Source organism: Zingiber officinale, chromosome 10A, assembly GCF_018446385.1.
Source record: "Zingiber officinale cultivar Zhangliang chromosome 10A, Zo_v1.1, whole genome shotgun sequence".
Classification (NCBI taxonomy): domain Eukaryota; kingdom Viridiplantae; phylum Streptophyta; class Magnoliopsida; order Zingiberales; family Zingiberaceae; genus Zingiber; species Zingiber officinale.
In genome coordinates this window covers 31434483-31450501 of record NC_056004.1, presented here as the reverse complement: position 1 = coordinate 31450501, position 16019 = coordinate 31434483, and the positions used below count along the sequence as shown (strand labels likewise).

General features: G+C 40.6%; 1 non-coding gene across 1 annotated transcript; it reads right to left on the bottom strand.

Annotated features, from left to right (window-relative positions):
- Positions 1-8747: 8747 nt before the first annotated feature.
- On the bottom strand, positions 8748-8853 carry LOC122028461. Its single transcript, XR_006124830.1, has one exon. It is a non-coding gene; the product is annotated as a small nucleolar RNA R71 (small nucleolar RNA).
- Positions 8854-16019: the final 7166 nt, after the last annotated feature.

The following is a 16019-nucleotide window of genomic DNA, read 5'->3' as shown; positions in this document are numbered from 1 at the left end:
CTCAACTAGCACACGATACAAGGATAGTTTGATTAATCAAACCCCAAAAAAGTAGCTTCTGGTCCCTTTCCTACAATTCTTTCATGATTTCATCAGGTGGATTAGTCATTAGGAGCCCTTCCTTGCGGGGGTGTCGAATGCTCCTCCAACCCTAGGTACGAACATGTGGTTGAACTACAACCTAAATAGAACTAGGCCGCTTGCCTTATCTTCAAACGCTTGTTTGACTCACCCTTGTAGACCTACGAGCAAATTGAGAAGATGCTAGCTCAGATTTGGTTTGTTTTAATTCAGTTTGTATGAAGCTCAACTCGATTTCTCGTTGGTCCAAGTCCTGCTGTTGTTGTAGTATTATTAGATCCTTAGCCTTAGCCTTTGCCTCCCTAGTCATGCAGGATATCGCAGAAGCATGCCTCATTCTTAGGTCATATAGTTCCATAGTCCTTTGAGCTGAGTCTAGAGAGGTTTTTTTCCTTCATGGAAATCTTAGCTCAGACTTTGGACTGGGCAACAAATAGAAGCACCTTAAGTTCCTTCTAGTTCGAGTGGTAGAGATTCAGGGCTTGCAACGCCTCTACTAAGGATTCTTTCTTCTTCGCAAGTAGTTGAGTTTGGTATTTTGCCTCTAGTTGTAGCTATTGGATCTCTTGAATTAGGGATTGAGGATGAGATTCTGACTCCATTACCTTGAGGGATTTGTCGAAGAAAGACAAGAGGCATGGTGAGGATAAAGGAGAGGAGGGTGTTAGGAGCAAGGGGAGGGTCCTTTTTTAAGGGAAATCAGGAGACACAAACCATACGATCTTATTGGGAGAAGAGATGCCTCCCAGGACCATGCGATCACAGGGTAGGTGAATCGCTAAGACAGAGAAATGGTGGTATTTGAAAGGAGCAATATTTATGGCAACAGCAGAAGGCAAAGGGGCATGCCATCACAGAACATGATCTAGTCAGTCGGACACGAGCGTCCTTCGACTAGACTTGGAGGGGAAGCTTGTGATATGACATATAAAGGGTGACCCCAAGGATAGCATAAGGTCAATAATCTAGATGACGTGGAGGTCAATAATTGCGATCATTACCCCTCTTTTCTTGACCGATCCAAAGCCCGGGTCCTCTCCCTATCAACGTTTTCACCCTCATCACCGACCCCCCATCCGACTCAACTTCCTGATGGAATCAAGTGTAAAAGTATTCTCCATCTCTACCGATTTCAGACAGGATTAATTAACAAGTAATTTTATTAGTACAAATTAAAAAAGGATAAATTTTTACGTGGTCAAATAATATTTTCACAATCGAAAATTCAAAATCATTGATCAATTAGGTCCCATAGCAATAACATTATTAATTTGATTAGTAAAATTTTAAATGACAATGAGAGAGTATTATTATAAAAATGATAAAATTTACAGAATAGTCATAGTAAATCATTTTGTATAATATTTTATAAAAAAAATTATCAATTAATAATAAATATATGCAATAAATATAATATAATGAGGGAGAAGAAAGAAACATAATAGAACATGATAATTTTTATAATTCACATCATCCGTCAAAGAGTCATGTCTTTATTCAAAGAATCACAAAGCATTCCACTATTTTGCTTAAGTTTTCGAGGAGGTAAGGTAGCTTTTCCTTATAGTAACTTGCCATCTCGAATAGACAAGACATCCATAGTTTCTTTATAAATGTATATCCAAGACCATTCTTCCACATTCACTTCTGAACATTTTGTGTTGTTTGTGTGGATTGTTGGTGCAATATTCCCTAGGTCAAGGTTGATCTGATTGACTAAGCTTGAGTTGGCTCAAGCTTGAGTCTTGATGTTTGGGTTTCGATGTTTGACAATACATTGAGACAATACATGGAGACTGATAGGTCGTGGAGATTGTAGGTGCAATCGTCTATGTGGAAAGTCCTGGTGAGTGAAGCTAGGCAGATGAAAATCCTAGTGAGTGAAGCTAGGAGCAAGTCCCGGTGAGTGAAGCCGAGCAGTTGAGAAGTCCTAGTGAGTGAAGCTAGGTGAAAGTCCCAATGAGTAAAGCCGGGCAGTTAGGAAAGTCCTGGTGAGTGAAGCCAGGCAGGTAGAAGTCCTGGTGAGTGAAGCCAGGCAAGTGAAAGTCCTGGTGAGTGAAGCCAGGCAGGGGAAAGTCCCGGTCAGTGAAGCCGGGCAATGGAAAGACCTGGTGAGTGAAGCCGGGCAATGGAAAGACCTGGTGAGGAAGTCCAAGTGGGTCATGGAGGACCGGACACTTGGCACGAGATGATAAGTCCAAGTGGGTCAAGGTTGACAGAACACTTGGCACAAGGAGAAAGTCTAGATGGGTCAAAAGTTGATCGAACTCTTAGCGGTCGTAAGTCCAATAGGGAGTTGGCATGGAACTAGGAAGTTCGGACGTAGTGAGTTTCCGATGACCATAACTTTTGACTCGGATATCAGAATGAGGTGATCTTGGATGCAAAACGAAGCTAATTTCAAGCTCTATCCAGTTTTTTACTTTCCAATCAATTGGCCAATCGATTGGGGGGTTCAATCGATTGGTCAATCGATTGGGCGATGCGATTTTGTGCAGAAATGGGCTTAATCGATTGGGTAATCGATTGAAACTTTCCCAATCAATCAGTCAATCGATTGGGAGAGTTTTTGAGCGAAAAGTGAGCTTTTGAATTGATCAGTTAATCGATTGAAACCTCCAATCGATCTACCGATCGATTGGAGCGCTGGAAATCACTCAAGAAGCCTTGAATCGATCGGGTAATCGATTCAGGGTTATTCCAAGAGCACAGAGGTGCTCTGGATCGATCAACCGATCTATCCAAAGCCTTCCCAATCGATTGAGAGTAATCCAATCGATTGAGATTCGACCGTTGGTGCGGATAAAGCCGTTGGCGAGCATTTTTCTGCGCACGACTTCCTCTCTTCTCCACAGGCGATCACAGAAAACCTCCACAGTGATCTTTTCTTCCTCACCGCTAGTTCTTGAAGGTTCTTGGAGGCTCATCCAAGTCAAGAGGCGAGTTGCAACAAGAAGAAGAAGAAGCTAGGGTTTTCATTATAATCTTGTAAGATTCATTTGTATTTTGCTTCTTTCTTTCTCATTGTTGTATTGTGAGGTTGTAAGGCTTCTCCACCTTCGGTAGTTACCGAGAAGGAGTGTTTTCATAGTGGAGGGTGCGTGAGTGTGTGGATCCTTGGATTAGTCACCTCTTGTTGAGGTGGATACTATGTAAATCCTAGAGTTAGCGTTGTGTGTTTGTTTCTTTGTATTTTCCGCTGCATATCTTTGAAGAAACAAGCAACGACGAGCACGAGATTGCGCTGAGCTATTCACCCCCCTCTAGCTCCATTTTCGGTCCCAACATTGATGACCCAACATAGTTGACAGACGAGATCATGTGAGGGGGGGGGGGTGTTAAAATGCCCTTGCCTTTGGAGGAATCGTCTTCAGATTCCAAGTGACATCTTACTATTATTTTCTTTACCATCTAACCAAACTATTTTGTTCACGACACATACATTTGGTTTTTGAATCTTATGCTCAATCTATATACGCTAACTGAAATAGGATCTCTGATCAAATGCCTGAACAAGAGCTGAATATTATGTTCGTAACACAACAAGAGACCAGGCATGAAGGGAACTGAATACTACCCTTGGTATGGAGACAGTACTCAAAGAAAAATTTGATTTTCTGAGCCAAATTGATCCAAGGAGATGGTACTAGAATATGCTATTATTCGAAGGACCAAAGTTGAAAAAAATGGTTGAGCGAGCCCTAAGTCAATTAGTAAGTATAACTTCTCAAAACTCGTCAGGGCACGAATAGGTCACACACTTGATTTTTAAGGGTAATACAGTCAATGTAATTATGAACCAACTATCTCTTAAGTATTTTCATCATCCACACATTATTGTTATTGCTAGGGAAAACAGTGATTATGATGAAAATAAATATAAATAAACACCCCCAAATTATTAGAAAAAGCATTGATCCCACTCATGGGTATCAAAGAGTGATTTTTATTATCTAATAAACAATCAATCTTTCACTAATTACACTTTGAATAGACAAATCCTGAAACATCATCGATAAGTAACACCATTATAAGCTATTCAGAGATAATTTTTCTTTTGGTGTGTGCGTTTTATCCTACGATTAATAGCATCTTCAAGTACCATATCTACCCTGCATAGTTTTTGGTGCAATAAATCAAGCTAGTCTTTGAGTACTCTCTCTCTGCATAGAGTAGCATTTATTTCGCTCCATGCTTGATCTCTTTGCTGAAGTAAGGTCCTCATATAGGGAGACTCTACCTCTGGTTCAGAATTCTCACCAAGAACCCTATTCCAGATAGCATAGATAAATCGAGTAAAGGGATTCAAGGACCATACATGTGGACCATAAAAGAAACAAAGGTATCTTAAGTGAAAAAGGGAAAGAGACTGGTAATGGCACCAAGAAGCAGAACATTCCTCCAGATCGGCAGAATCCAAGGGAGAGGTGACAACATGGTTGGAATCCCTAGAGGATCCCTCTGAGGGCATAGGAACTTTGACACCTCCCATGAAGGGCCTCATATTATGACCACCTCTAGGTTGTGTAGCATTAGGAGCTCACATTCGCTTTCTCATATGATTCTGGGCCATTTCGCCAAACCAAGGAATAAGTAGATAAAGAGAAGAAAGAACAATCGGAGTGTTAGAATGAGGAAATAGGGTTGGGAATGCATCACTATAAAGGAAAAATATGTGTTGGTTATTTATGACCAATCACATCAAGGAAAAGATGTATCTTCTCATTTGGATAATAGTAAAAGATGATGGTTCAAATCACAATAAGCATTAGGAGCTCCTCCCTTTGGAGTATGTTGAATTGATGACAATTTTGTCATGACCGACAATGTGAAAATGACAAATTTGTCATGAAAATTCTATAAATTTTATCCTTTTTAGAATAATACTCACTCATTTTCCTTTTTCATAACAATTCTATAAATTTTATCCTTTTTAGAATAATACTCTCTCATTGTCCTTTCAAATTCTACTAATATAATTAATATTGTTATTCTTACGTGACATAATTGATCATTGATTTTAAATTTTTTACGCGAAAAGTATTATTTTACCTCAAAAAAATTGTCCCTTTTAAATTTTTACTAAAAATATTTTTTTTGTTAATATTATATGTATTTTTTTTTTGCAAGAGGAGCACCAACATGGTGCTAGTCTTGCAAAATTAGCACCAACGTGGTGTAGGTAACTTCTCGGACAAGCACCGCAATGTACAAAAAGATGAAAATCATTTAGACCAACGCTAGATCTTGGAATGAGTTTGATCATAGTTCTCTAGGTTCATCAATGTGGCACTGGTCTTAGAGAAATAGCTTCGACATGATGCTGTTCTTGAAAAAACAGTACCACTATGTTAACAAAGATTTAAATTATTTGGACCGGCGTTGGAAAGATAGTTAAATAGTAATTGAGTGCATATTCTGACTTGTGTGAGCCATATAAACCTACATAACTTGGAATGGGTCCAAACCAACCCCTCTAGCTCAATCAATGGGTTTTGATCGAAATCCATTGATTGACCTAGATGCCTTGGATTTATGAAATCCTGGTATTGATAGGAAGAGGTGAGTGTATAGAATCTATTTATTAGACCTAACCACGATTTAATCGACTATTCGACGGTTCAGAACCACCGGTTTGACGGTTCCAAGTAGGTCGACCCTTAACCTTAATCGCCCAAGATGATTACAGTTTATGGTTCGGAATCACCGATTCATGGTTCGGTTCACGGTTTACCACGGTTCAAGATTATTATGTTAAAAAAATTAAAAATTACAAATGTAAATTTATTGTAAAAAAAGGGCTTGCACTTATTTAAGTTGCCTACGTATCCCCTTAGGGTATAGGGGAATCAAAGTCCACGTAGTTTTTTACATTTTTATCCTTTACATTGTCACTCACTTTCATTTCCCGTTCTTGTCGCATTCGTTCCTTTAGTGTCAAAATCTTCAACTTCGTCATCTGAAAGTTGCATTCCTTGGATTCTTTTCTCCGCTCTGGTCCAATCGTCTAGTAATGCTTGGGTTTCAAATGAGTCGAGAGACAAAGTTGATCGTCGTTCATCTAATATGTTACTGATATGCGTAGATTGTATACACTTATTGGCATATTTTGATGCACATTCACATACTTTGAGCATGCTTGATCTATGCATTTTCGTACTTTCAGCTTTCCTTTTTAGCATATTTACTCTCTTTGTTCAGAGATATTCTTTTGTGCATTTTCTGTACACAGGAGTCGGAATTAGTGAAGATTTCGTGTTTGAAGCCAAATATGTGAGCAAAGCAAAGGGAAGAAGGTGCCCTACCTGAACCACACACTGCCCTGCTCTGGGGGGTTGCCTAGGCCGTGTGGAGATCATGGGCCAGAAGGCTGCAGCAGAAAACAAAGAGGTCATGGCCGTGTGAACCTCACACGGCCGTGCAAGGATCTGAAGAACCCAGATTGAGAAGGAGCCTAGGTTGTGTGCACCACACGACCATGTGAGTTTTCTAGAGCAAGGAGAAGCCTCGGCCGTGTGTCTCACACGGCTGTGTGAGGTTCTCAAGGGCAAGGAAGGAAGCAGGCTGTGTGTATCACACGACGTGCTAGATTTTCAGAGGCTAAGACAGTTCATGCCGTGTAGATCTACACAGCCGTGTAAAGGGGCTATTGGGGATGTTTGCCACGGCCGTGTCTCACACACGGCCGTGCAAGGTTGGCAGAGAGGAGAGTGGGCAGGGCCGTGTGAACCTCACACGGCCGTGCCACGGGGCCGTGTGGCGCCCAAACTTCACCTCTATTTAAACCCTTCTTCAAGATTTAAAAGGGGATCTTCTCCCTCTTGGGGGGAAAGCGAGATTTGAGTGTTTCCTCTCAATCTTGGGAGGATTTCTGGGCGATCTAAAGGAGGATCTTCAACGGAATCGACTCCGGGAGCGTGGATTAGATCCGAAGACCAAGCTTCATCTTAGATAAGTTTTCTTTCTATCCTCTTCTTGGATTGGGGATCAAGAAATGCTTGTAATCTTTGTATTTTTGGATTTCTCTCTTCGATTCATGGAGTAGATCTCTTTGTTTTAGGATGGAGGGAGTATTTGTATGATGAATTGATGTAAACTCTTGTGGATTTGCCATTTCCTTGTTTCTATGATATTGTCTTGTTTGTATCAATTCAATCTTGGATGTATTATTGTGATTTGGACCTAATTCACATTCTTGATTGATTGTTTGAATGTCTTGTGGATCTTGTAGAGATTATCTCTCACTCGATTTTCTGAGGGAAGCACGCGTAAGGTGCAAGCCCGTGTAAGGACGTTTGAGGGATGAGCTTTAGGGGGAATTAGGATAATTCAAGAGGGTAGGATAGATTTAGGGATTAATCTTTATATCTTATGGGGTTGAGAACTATGATCTTTGTGTTGATAATTCGAGGGATCTTCGTGACAGGAACATGCCCGTGTAAAGACAACATAAGTTCATATGTAATTGATTACATTTAGGTATAGATTTCAGTCCTAGGCCGGTTGTCTATTGCAAGAGAGAACCGATAACCTTCTACAAATGTTGGATAATTGAGAAATAGGATTTGGTAGATCATTTACATTGAGGAATCTTACAAAGAAACCAAAACTCCTAGAACATTCCTTTATCAAAGCCCATAATATTGTTTGTTGATCTTTCATTTCTATGTTTACTTTTCATTAGTTACATTTAGCTTTTGGAAACCAATTGATTAGTTGTTTGGCTAACTCGTGTTGAAACATTTCTAGTGCTTATTCCAGTCCCTGTGGATACGATAATCTTTTATATTACTTGTGACATTTCCGTACACTTGCGGAGAGTGAACAAGTTTTTGGCGCCGTTGCCGGGGACTGTGCTATAACATTAGAGATTATCAATTGAGTTAGACTAAACATAACTTTTCTTTCTTTATCATTAGTATAATTGTAACTAATCTTTAGAATTCTATTTTTCTTGTATTCTTTTCTACTTTTTGTAAATTTTTCTTGTTGCTATTCTAATTCTGTATTATTGATTTCTAGCATTCTAGTCTAGCTTTTCTCTGTTCTTCTTTTTCTTTAAATTTTTCTCTGCTTTTCTTTTGTAAACATATCTTGTTAGTTGATTAGCATATGAATTATTCTAGACATTTTTCTTTTTCCTTTTATCTTTTCTTTCTTGCTTTCATTATGCACTTTCTTTCTTGCAATTTAAATTTTGCATTTTCTTTCTTGTTTTTCATATTGCATTTTATTTCTTGTCTTTGATTCTTGGTATTTTTTTTTCTTTTCTTGAATATCCATGAGCACTAACATGTCAAGAAGGGCCATGAGAAATTTTTCTATACCCTTTTCTGCAAGATTTTTATCTCCCATTGTGCAACCTCAAATTGAAGCAGAAAGTTTCCAACTAGACCGAGAGATAATTTTCATGATACAAGGTCACAAATTTAGAGAAGAAGTATCAGAAAGTCCTTATCTGCATCTTGAAACATTTTTAGAGATTTGTGATTTGGTGAAATGTGAAGGAGTATCAGCAGATGCAGTTCGATTGATGGCATTTTCTTTCAGTATTAAGGATAAAGCAAGGGCCTGGCTATATTCTCTTTGTCCTCAAAGCATCACAAGTTGGGAACAATTGGAGAAGCAATTTTTGAATCATTTTTTCCCTCTAAGTAGAACAGTGTATATGAGGAATTGCATAACAAATTTTGCTCAGGCATATGGAGAATCATTATTTGAAGCATGGGATAGATTCAAGAGTCTTCAAAGACAGTGCCCTCATCATGGTTTTGAAAAATGGTTGATTTTGCACATATTCTATGGGGGAATTTCTTTCTCAGACAAGAGTTTATTGGATTCATCAGCTAGAGGTTCTTTTATGGACAAAAGTGTAGATGAAGCTTATTCATTAATTGATCAAGTGACATTGAACCTCCATGAATGGTCAAACAAAATTTGGATGGAATTTCCCTCAGATATTCAAGAAGTGCAAGCCATAAATGTAAGAGAGTCTGTCAAACAAAATGAAGTTCAACCACCTAAAAATGTTGAAATTCACAAGTCATAGAGTGAGGAGTTCAAACATTTGGGGGTAAAGCTTGATAGTATTATTTCAAAATGGTTTAAAGAAGATCCCCCTCCTACATAGTCAAGATCTAATGAAAAGTGTGATGATGTTGGGTTGAGAAGTGGCAAAAATCATGAAGAACTTCTGAAGAATGACATGTTTAGAATTGAGGAGAAGAATAATAGAAGATCACAAGAACTCAGTTCCATTTCTCTAGGAAGTTCCCAAAGGCCACAAGTACCTTTCCCTCAACGATTAATCACACCAACACTAGATAAGCAAGTTGGACCTCCTCCAAAAGCTCAAAGTGAATTTGGGAAAAAGGAAGTTCAGTCTTTCCCAAGACCTTCACTAAGGGTTCCTTTTTTACAAGGTTAGTGGGGGTCAATGAGAACTATGACTTTAAAAAATTCTGTGACACTGGTAAGGTTGAGTGCAGATTTTTGAATTTGTATAAAGATGAAGACTCTTCAGATGAGGATTGTGAAGATAAAGCAGTGGTAAATGAGTTTTCATATCTACCTCCAAATTTTATAAGGTGTTGAAGTGACATTAAATTTTCAGATAATGATGATGTGGTAGATCAATTTAAAATTGCAAGTGAAGTTATTGATCCTCCTATAGTTGATTCTCCTATTGAGGATATTGATGTGGGTTTGTTTTTTGATGTTTGTGTTCATGATGTTGATATGGAACAATGTGTAGGGAGTTGTGTTGTGGAAGCAGCATCTCAAGAATCACCTCCTTTGTCCACACAATCCTTAGATGTTGTAAGAGTTGCAAGGATTGAGCATGTTGTGGACCAATGTGTAGGGACTCATGTAGATATGGTTGAGTCTCAAGAATCACCATCTTTGATATCGCCAACACCTGAGCCATAGCTAGAACCATCATTTGATTCAGAGGAAATCACATCCACATGTTTAGAAATATCAAGTATTTCTCAGCAAAGCAAGGTTAGTATTTCTTGTGATCCTTTGGAAAATTTTATTGAGGTACCTATTATTAACTTTGTTGGATGTGATTCAGTTTTTATTTCTTATTTTGCTTATCTTAAAATGGTTATGGCTCTATCTTATCTAATATGTTTGTGGGAGATTTGTATTTTCTTTGCATGTCCAGATTTCACTTGGGCTAATAATTGGAAGCTCAATCTGAACCGTATTCAACCACCTGAAAGAACTTTAAAGAAGACGAAGATGGAGAGAGCGATACCTCACTTTTTAACTCCTATATTGAAAGCTCCCTCCATAATAAGAGCCCTTGGTAGGAGGGTGTTAAAATATCTTACCCCTCCAAGAGCGAGATTTAGATGAATCTAATGAGGTCGTCGAGCTAAAGACCTTAAACAAGTGCTTCTTGGGAGGCAACCCAAGGGTTTCTTTTTAGTTAAGTCCTGTTCTATGTTTCAAATTTTCATTAGTAGTGTTTTACTTGTTTTTTTTTGTTTTGATTTCAGGTTGAAATTTCACTTCCATGAGCTGGTCATGACTTCTTCATGGGTATGGAAGTGTGGGAGGAGCTAGAAAGGAGGAGAAGTGTCAATTGGAGCAAAATAGAGCATGGTCGTGTGTTGCACACAGCCAGGCTTACAGTGCAGAAAGTGGAGATGCTTGGTGTCATGTACATGACACGACCGTGTGGAGTCTCCAGAGAAGAGAAGGTATGTGGCCGTGTCTCCGACATGGCCGTGTGAAGAATCCAGAGGAGGAAAGCTTCTCGGCCGTGTCTTACACACGACCGTGAGAGGGAACCAATGCAAAAGCCTGCACTGGCCGTGCCATTTGACATGACCGTGTGAAGAATCCAGAGGAGGAAGCTGTTGGGGCCGTGTCCTAGACACGACCGTGTATGGGTACCATTGGGGAAGAAGGAGATGGTCGTGTCAATTGGCACAGCCGTGTGACTCAACCTGAGAAGGAGAGGGATAAGGCCGTGTAGATCTACACGGCCCGTGTGGGGAAACTCTGCCAAGCCGTGTCTGCTATACACGGCCAGATCCAGGCCGTGTCCCCCACACACCCCCTTCTCTCCAAAACTCCTCTTTCATCAAACCTCTCTTCCAAGTTCTCTCAGATCTAGTTCTAAACCCTTCTTTTCTTCATAAATTTTTCCTAGATCTAGATCCTTCTCTTCTCCTAGATCTAAGATCTCCATTTCCTTAACCTAAGATCTTGTTCTTTGAGACCCATTTCCTCAAGATCTAATTTCTCTAAGCATAAATAGTACCCACCCCTACTTAAGCTAGACATTATGTCCAATCTTTTGAAGAAACTACACAAGGGAGGTGGTGGTTCAAGTGGAGACAAAGGGAAGGAGCCAAGCAAGGACAAGGGGAACAACCAGTCAAAGGCAAGGGAAAGAGGACATCACGCGACGAAGGTAATGACAATGAATTCAATATTGTATTTAGAAATGATGATCAAATAACTAGATTTGCAATTCTTGTCAATAGAAAGATTGTGTGTACTCGGTATATGGACCCAACTGTTTTAGATATGATGGGAATTAGGGACGATATAGATTGGATGATAGGGTTCTTAGATTGGAGTGATATGTTGCACTCAAATCTACCAACTTATCCTTGCCTTGTTCTGGAGTTTCTGAGTTCGTTAGATGCCCATTTTACCAATGAGGATGATTATGTTGGCAAAATAATTTTTAGATTAATGAATCAAGAATTTCAATGGATATTTAGTGACTTTAATACTTGTTTTGGATTGTCTTCCGGTAGCTCTCGAATGTTTGATTCTAGATTTAATTGGAACCATTTTTGGAATTCAATTACTGGATTAGATCATCCTTATGAGCCCTCTAGAGCCAAGGCTTCTCACATGCAAAACCCTGTTTTTAGATATCTACATAGAATTATGAGCAAAACTATTTTTTGTAGGGGTGATAGTGATGGAGTCGTCAAAAAGGTAGAACTTTATTTTCTATGGGCTATGTTATATAAGGTTGATTTTGATTCCGATTTTCATTTCTTACAAACCTTAGTGAGAACTGCGAGGGCATCATCGGGATCAATAGTGCTTGGTGGTTTGATTACCCAAGTAGCAGTTAACTTGGAACTTGATTTAGAAGGGTTAGAAGTTATTCATGGCAACGATATGATTGACATGGATGCATGCCTTGCCATGAAGATGATCGTTCGGGATGAGAATGGGTTTGCATTTCCAAGGAGGAATGGTTTTCCTCTACCTCTTCCTTGTCCTGAACGAACATCTATTCGCATCCCTGCTAATTGAGTAATCATCGATGTCGACCCCGAAAATATTCCCTCTATATCCGGAGACACAGAGCCGCACATTGAGCCCTCGACATCTGGATACCCGCAGCCTTCTAGACATCCGGATCCTGCTAGGCATTCTTTTGCCTATGGTACGGGTCCTTCCAGATTCAACTTTTCTGATTTTCGTACTTCTCTAGAATTGCTTCACGAGAAGCATGATGCCCAACGAAGAATGTTGGAAGGTCACTTCTCTTTATCAGATAATCAATTTAGAGAAGTACAAGATCACTTTCAGTTCACAAGGAACTTTCAGGGTCAAGTGGCCGAATTTGTTCAGGATTATGATACGGATCAAGCTAGAATGAGAGATTTTATGCAAAGCATGAGTGCCACTAGCAAACAAGTAGATGCTTTGTTTGAGTATCATATAATCCTGAGTGAAACTCCGGGTTTCCCTAGTTTTCCCGTTGGTCAGCCACGTCGTAGGCACCCTTTTCCTCGCCCCCCTCCACCTCTACCTCCACCATATTGATTTCATCGGGACGATGAAAAGTTTGAGTCTGGGGGGGGGGTGTCAAACCTGATTTCTTTTTGTGTTTTAGTTTTCAGTTTTTGGTTGTTTTCTGCATGTCTAGCTTTTATTTTGCATTCTATTTTGATTATCTTGCTTGAGTGTTTGTTTTGATTGACATTTGATTATCTTTTGAAATCTTGTGGCATACATCTTGAAAACATCAAACTTCACTTATATGTTTTCTTGTCTTCAAGATAAAATGTTAGCACGTTCATTATCTAGATTCATGATGTTGTAAATGATGCTAGTAGTATGCCCAGTGTACCTCTTTTCTCTATCTTGAGTAGCATGAAATAAGCTAAGTATCTTTTGGAGATAAGTTTTAGTCTTGGCTTGACCTTAAGAATCTTACTTTCACTACACTTTGACTTTATGCTTGAATGGTTGATATCATTGAAATATTCATGATTCATCTTGTTTGTTTAGTACTTGGTTTCCATGGTGATTTTTCAAACTTCATTTTGGTTACTGGATGAGGCTCAACTCATGCAAGCTCATTTGGAAAAATCAAAATATCCCAACATTTTTGCTAAAAGTACACTTGTGAAATAAGATTTGCACAATGCAAATGCTTATGGAAAAAATTGAAAAAAAAAGCAATGAAAAAAAAGTGAATATGGGATATAAAAAAACAGTTGTCGTGAGTGGAATCTAGCAAGTCACCCCTTTGAGACCGAGTTGGATTACTGGGGAAATGACTGCTTAGCTTCTCTTGAGATTGAGCACGCCTTTGAGACCATGGGTTGATTGAGAAATATGAACCAAGTGTTTGGCAAGTAAGTGCCTATCACTGGTTACTTGTCCATCACTGTAAACATTAGGAATTCAAATTTGATGACGACTTGACTAGGACATAGATTGAAACTTGAAGAGTTTTGAGTTGTCTTTGCACTGTGCACAAGATACTTATGCTTGAGCCATACTTGACTTTATTTTCACGATCATGCTTGTTAGTGAAACTTTTTGATAGAGTTAGGAAAGTACATTATGATTTATGAATGTGTTGTAGAACATATGAATGTAGATTGCAGCATTTTGCTTGAGGATAAGCAAAGGTTTAAGTCTGGGGGTGTGATGTGCGTAGATTGTATACACTTATTGGCATGTTTTGACGCACATTCACATACTTTGAGCATGCTTGATCTATGTATTTTCGTACTTTCAGCTTTCCTTTTTAGCATATTTACTCTCTTTATTCGGAGATATGCTTTTGTGCATTTTCTGTACACAGGAGTCGGAATTGGTGAAGATTTCGTGTTTGAAGCCAAATCTATGAGCAAAGCAAAGGGAAGAAGGTGGCCTACTTGAACCACACACTGCCCTGCTCTTGGGGGTTGCCCAGGCCATGTGGAGATCATGGGCCAGAAGGCTGCAGCAGGAAACGAAGAGGTCATGGCCGTGTGAACCTCACACGGCCGTGCAAGGATATGAAGAACCCAGATTGAGAAGGAGCCTAGGCCATGTGCACCACACGACCATGTGAATTTTTCAGAGCAAGGAGAAGCCTCGGTCGTGTGTCTCACATGGCCATGTGAGGTTCCCAGTGGCAATGAAGGAAGCAGGCCGTGTGTATCACATGGCCATGCCAGATTTCCCGAGGCTAAGATAGTTCAAGCCGTGTAGATCTACACAGCTGTGTAAAGGGGCTATTGGGGATGTTTGCCACGACCGTGTCTCACACACGACTGTGCAAGGCTGGTAGAGAGGAGAGTTGGCAGGGCCGTGTGAACCTCACACGGCCGTGCCACGGGGCTGTGTGGCGCCCAAACTTCACCTCTATTTAAACCCTTCTTCAAGATTTGAAAGGGGATCTTCTCCCTCTTGGGGGGAAAGCGAGATTTGGGCGTTTCCTCTCAATCTTGGGAAGATTTCTGGGTGATCTAAAGGAGGATCTTCAACGGAATCGACTCCGGGAGCGTGGATTAGATCCGAAGACCAAGCTTCATCTTAGATAAGTTTTCTTTCTCTCCTCTTCTTGGATTGAGGGATCAAGAAATGCTTGTAATCTTTGTATTTTTGGATTTCTCTCTTTGATTCATGGAGTAGATCTCTTTGTTTTAGGATGGAGGGAGTATTTGTATGATGAATTGATGTAAACTCTTGTGGATTTGTCATTTCCTTGTTTCTATGATATTGTCTTGTTTGTATCAATTCAATCTTGGATGTATTGTTGTGATTTGTGTTGGAACCCCAAGGTTGTTTTGGTGTAATCAACAAGTTAAGTTAGGTCCTGCGTTGTTTCTAACCTTGTGTCTAAGTGTGCAGGAGCTTAGGAGCACAGGTACTCGAGCGGAAGACGCAGCTAGCGAGAAGGACGGCACGCTGTGCGTCCGAGGGACGAGGTGCTGCGGAAGAGTACACCGGCGGACGAGAAGGAAGTGCGCGCGGTGGTTCCGAGGTACGAAAGCCAGAGCGGAAGATTGCTCGGGGAGCAAGAGACGCAGCTAGCGCGAAGGTCGGCACGGGGTGCGACCGAGGGACGAAGTCTGCGGATGAGTACCCTGGTGGACGAGAAGGAACACGCGGCAATTCCGAGGGACGAGAAGCCGGAGGGAAGCACGCTCGAGAAGACCGGAAGATGGGTTCGAGTGAGCCCTATTCCGGAAGGCCGAGATCACCCAAGCTAGCGGAGCCGGAGCGAACAGACCCGGACCAAGACGAGCCGAACTGAGACGAGTTGAACCGGAGTCGAAAAGTCAACTTATGTTGACCTTAGGGCTCCGGGCGCCCGGAACCATTCCGGGCGCCCGGAACCGACCGGGGCGCCCGGAACCCTTCCGGGCGCCCGGAATCGACTTTTCAACAGGATCGAGTTTTGGCTCGATCCGACCGTTGGGGGATAAAATTTATCCCCCCCAGGGCGCCCGGAACCCTTCCAGGCGCCCGGACCAAGACTATAAATATAGCCTTGGTCCAGAAGCAATTATCAATTAGAACGAACTGCTTGCCTCTCTTTTAGTCTAAACTTCTGTTTTCTGCACTTCAACGCTGTACGAGGCTTCTCCGCCCGAAGGAGTTTTATTGAGCTTAATCTTCCTTGGATTAACAACCACATCGGTTGTAACCAAGTAAATCTTTTGTGC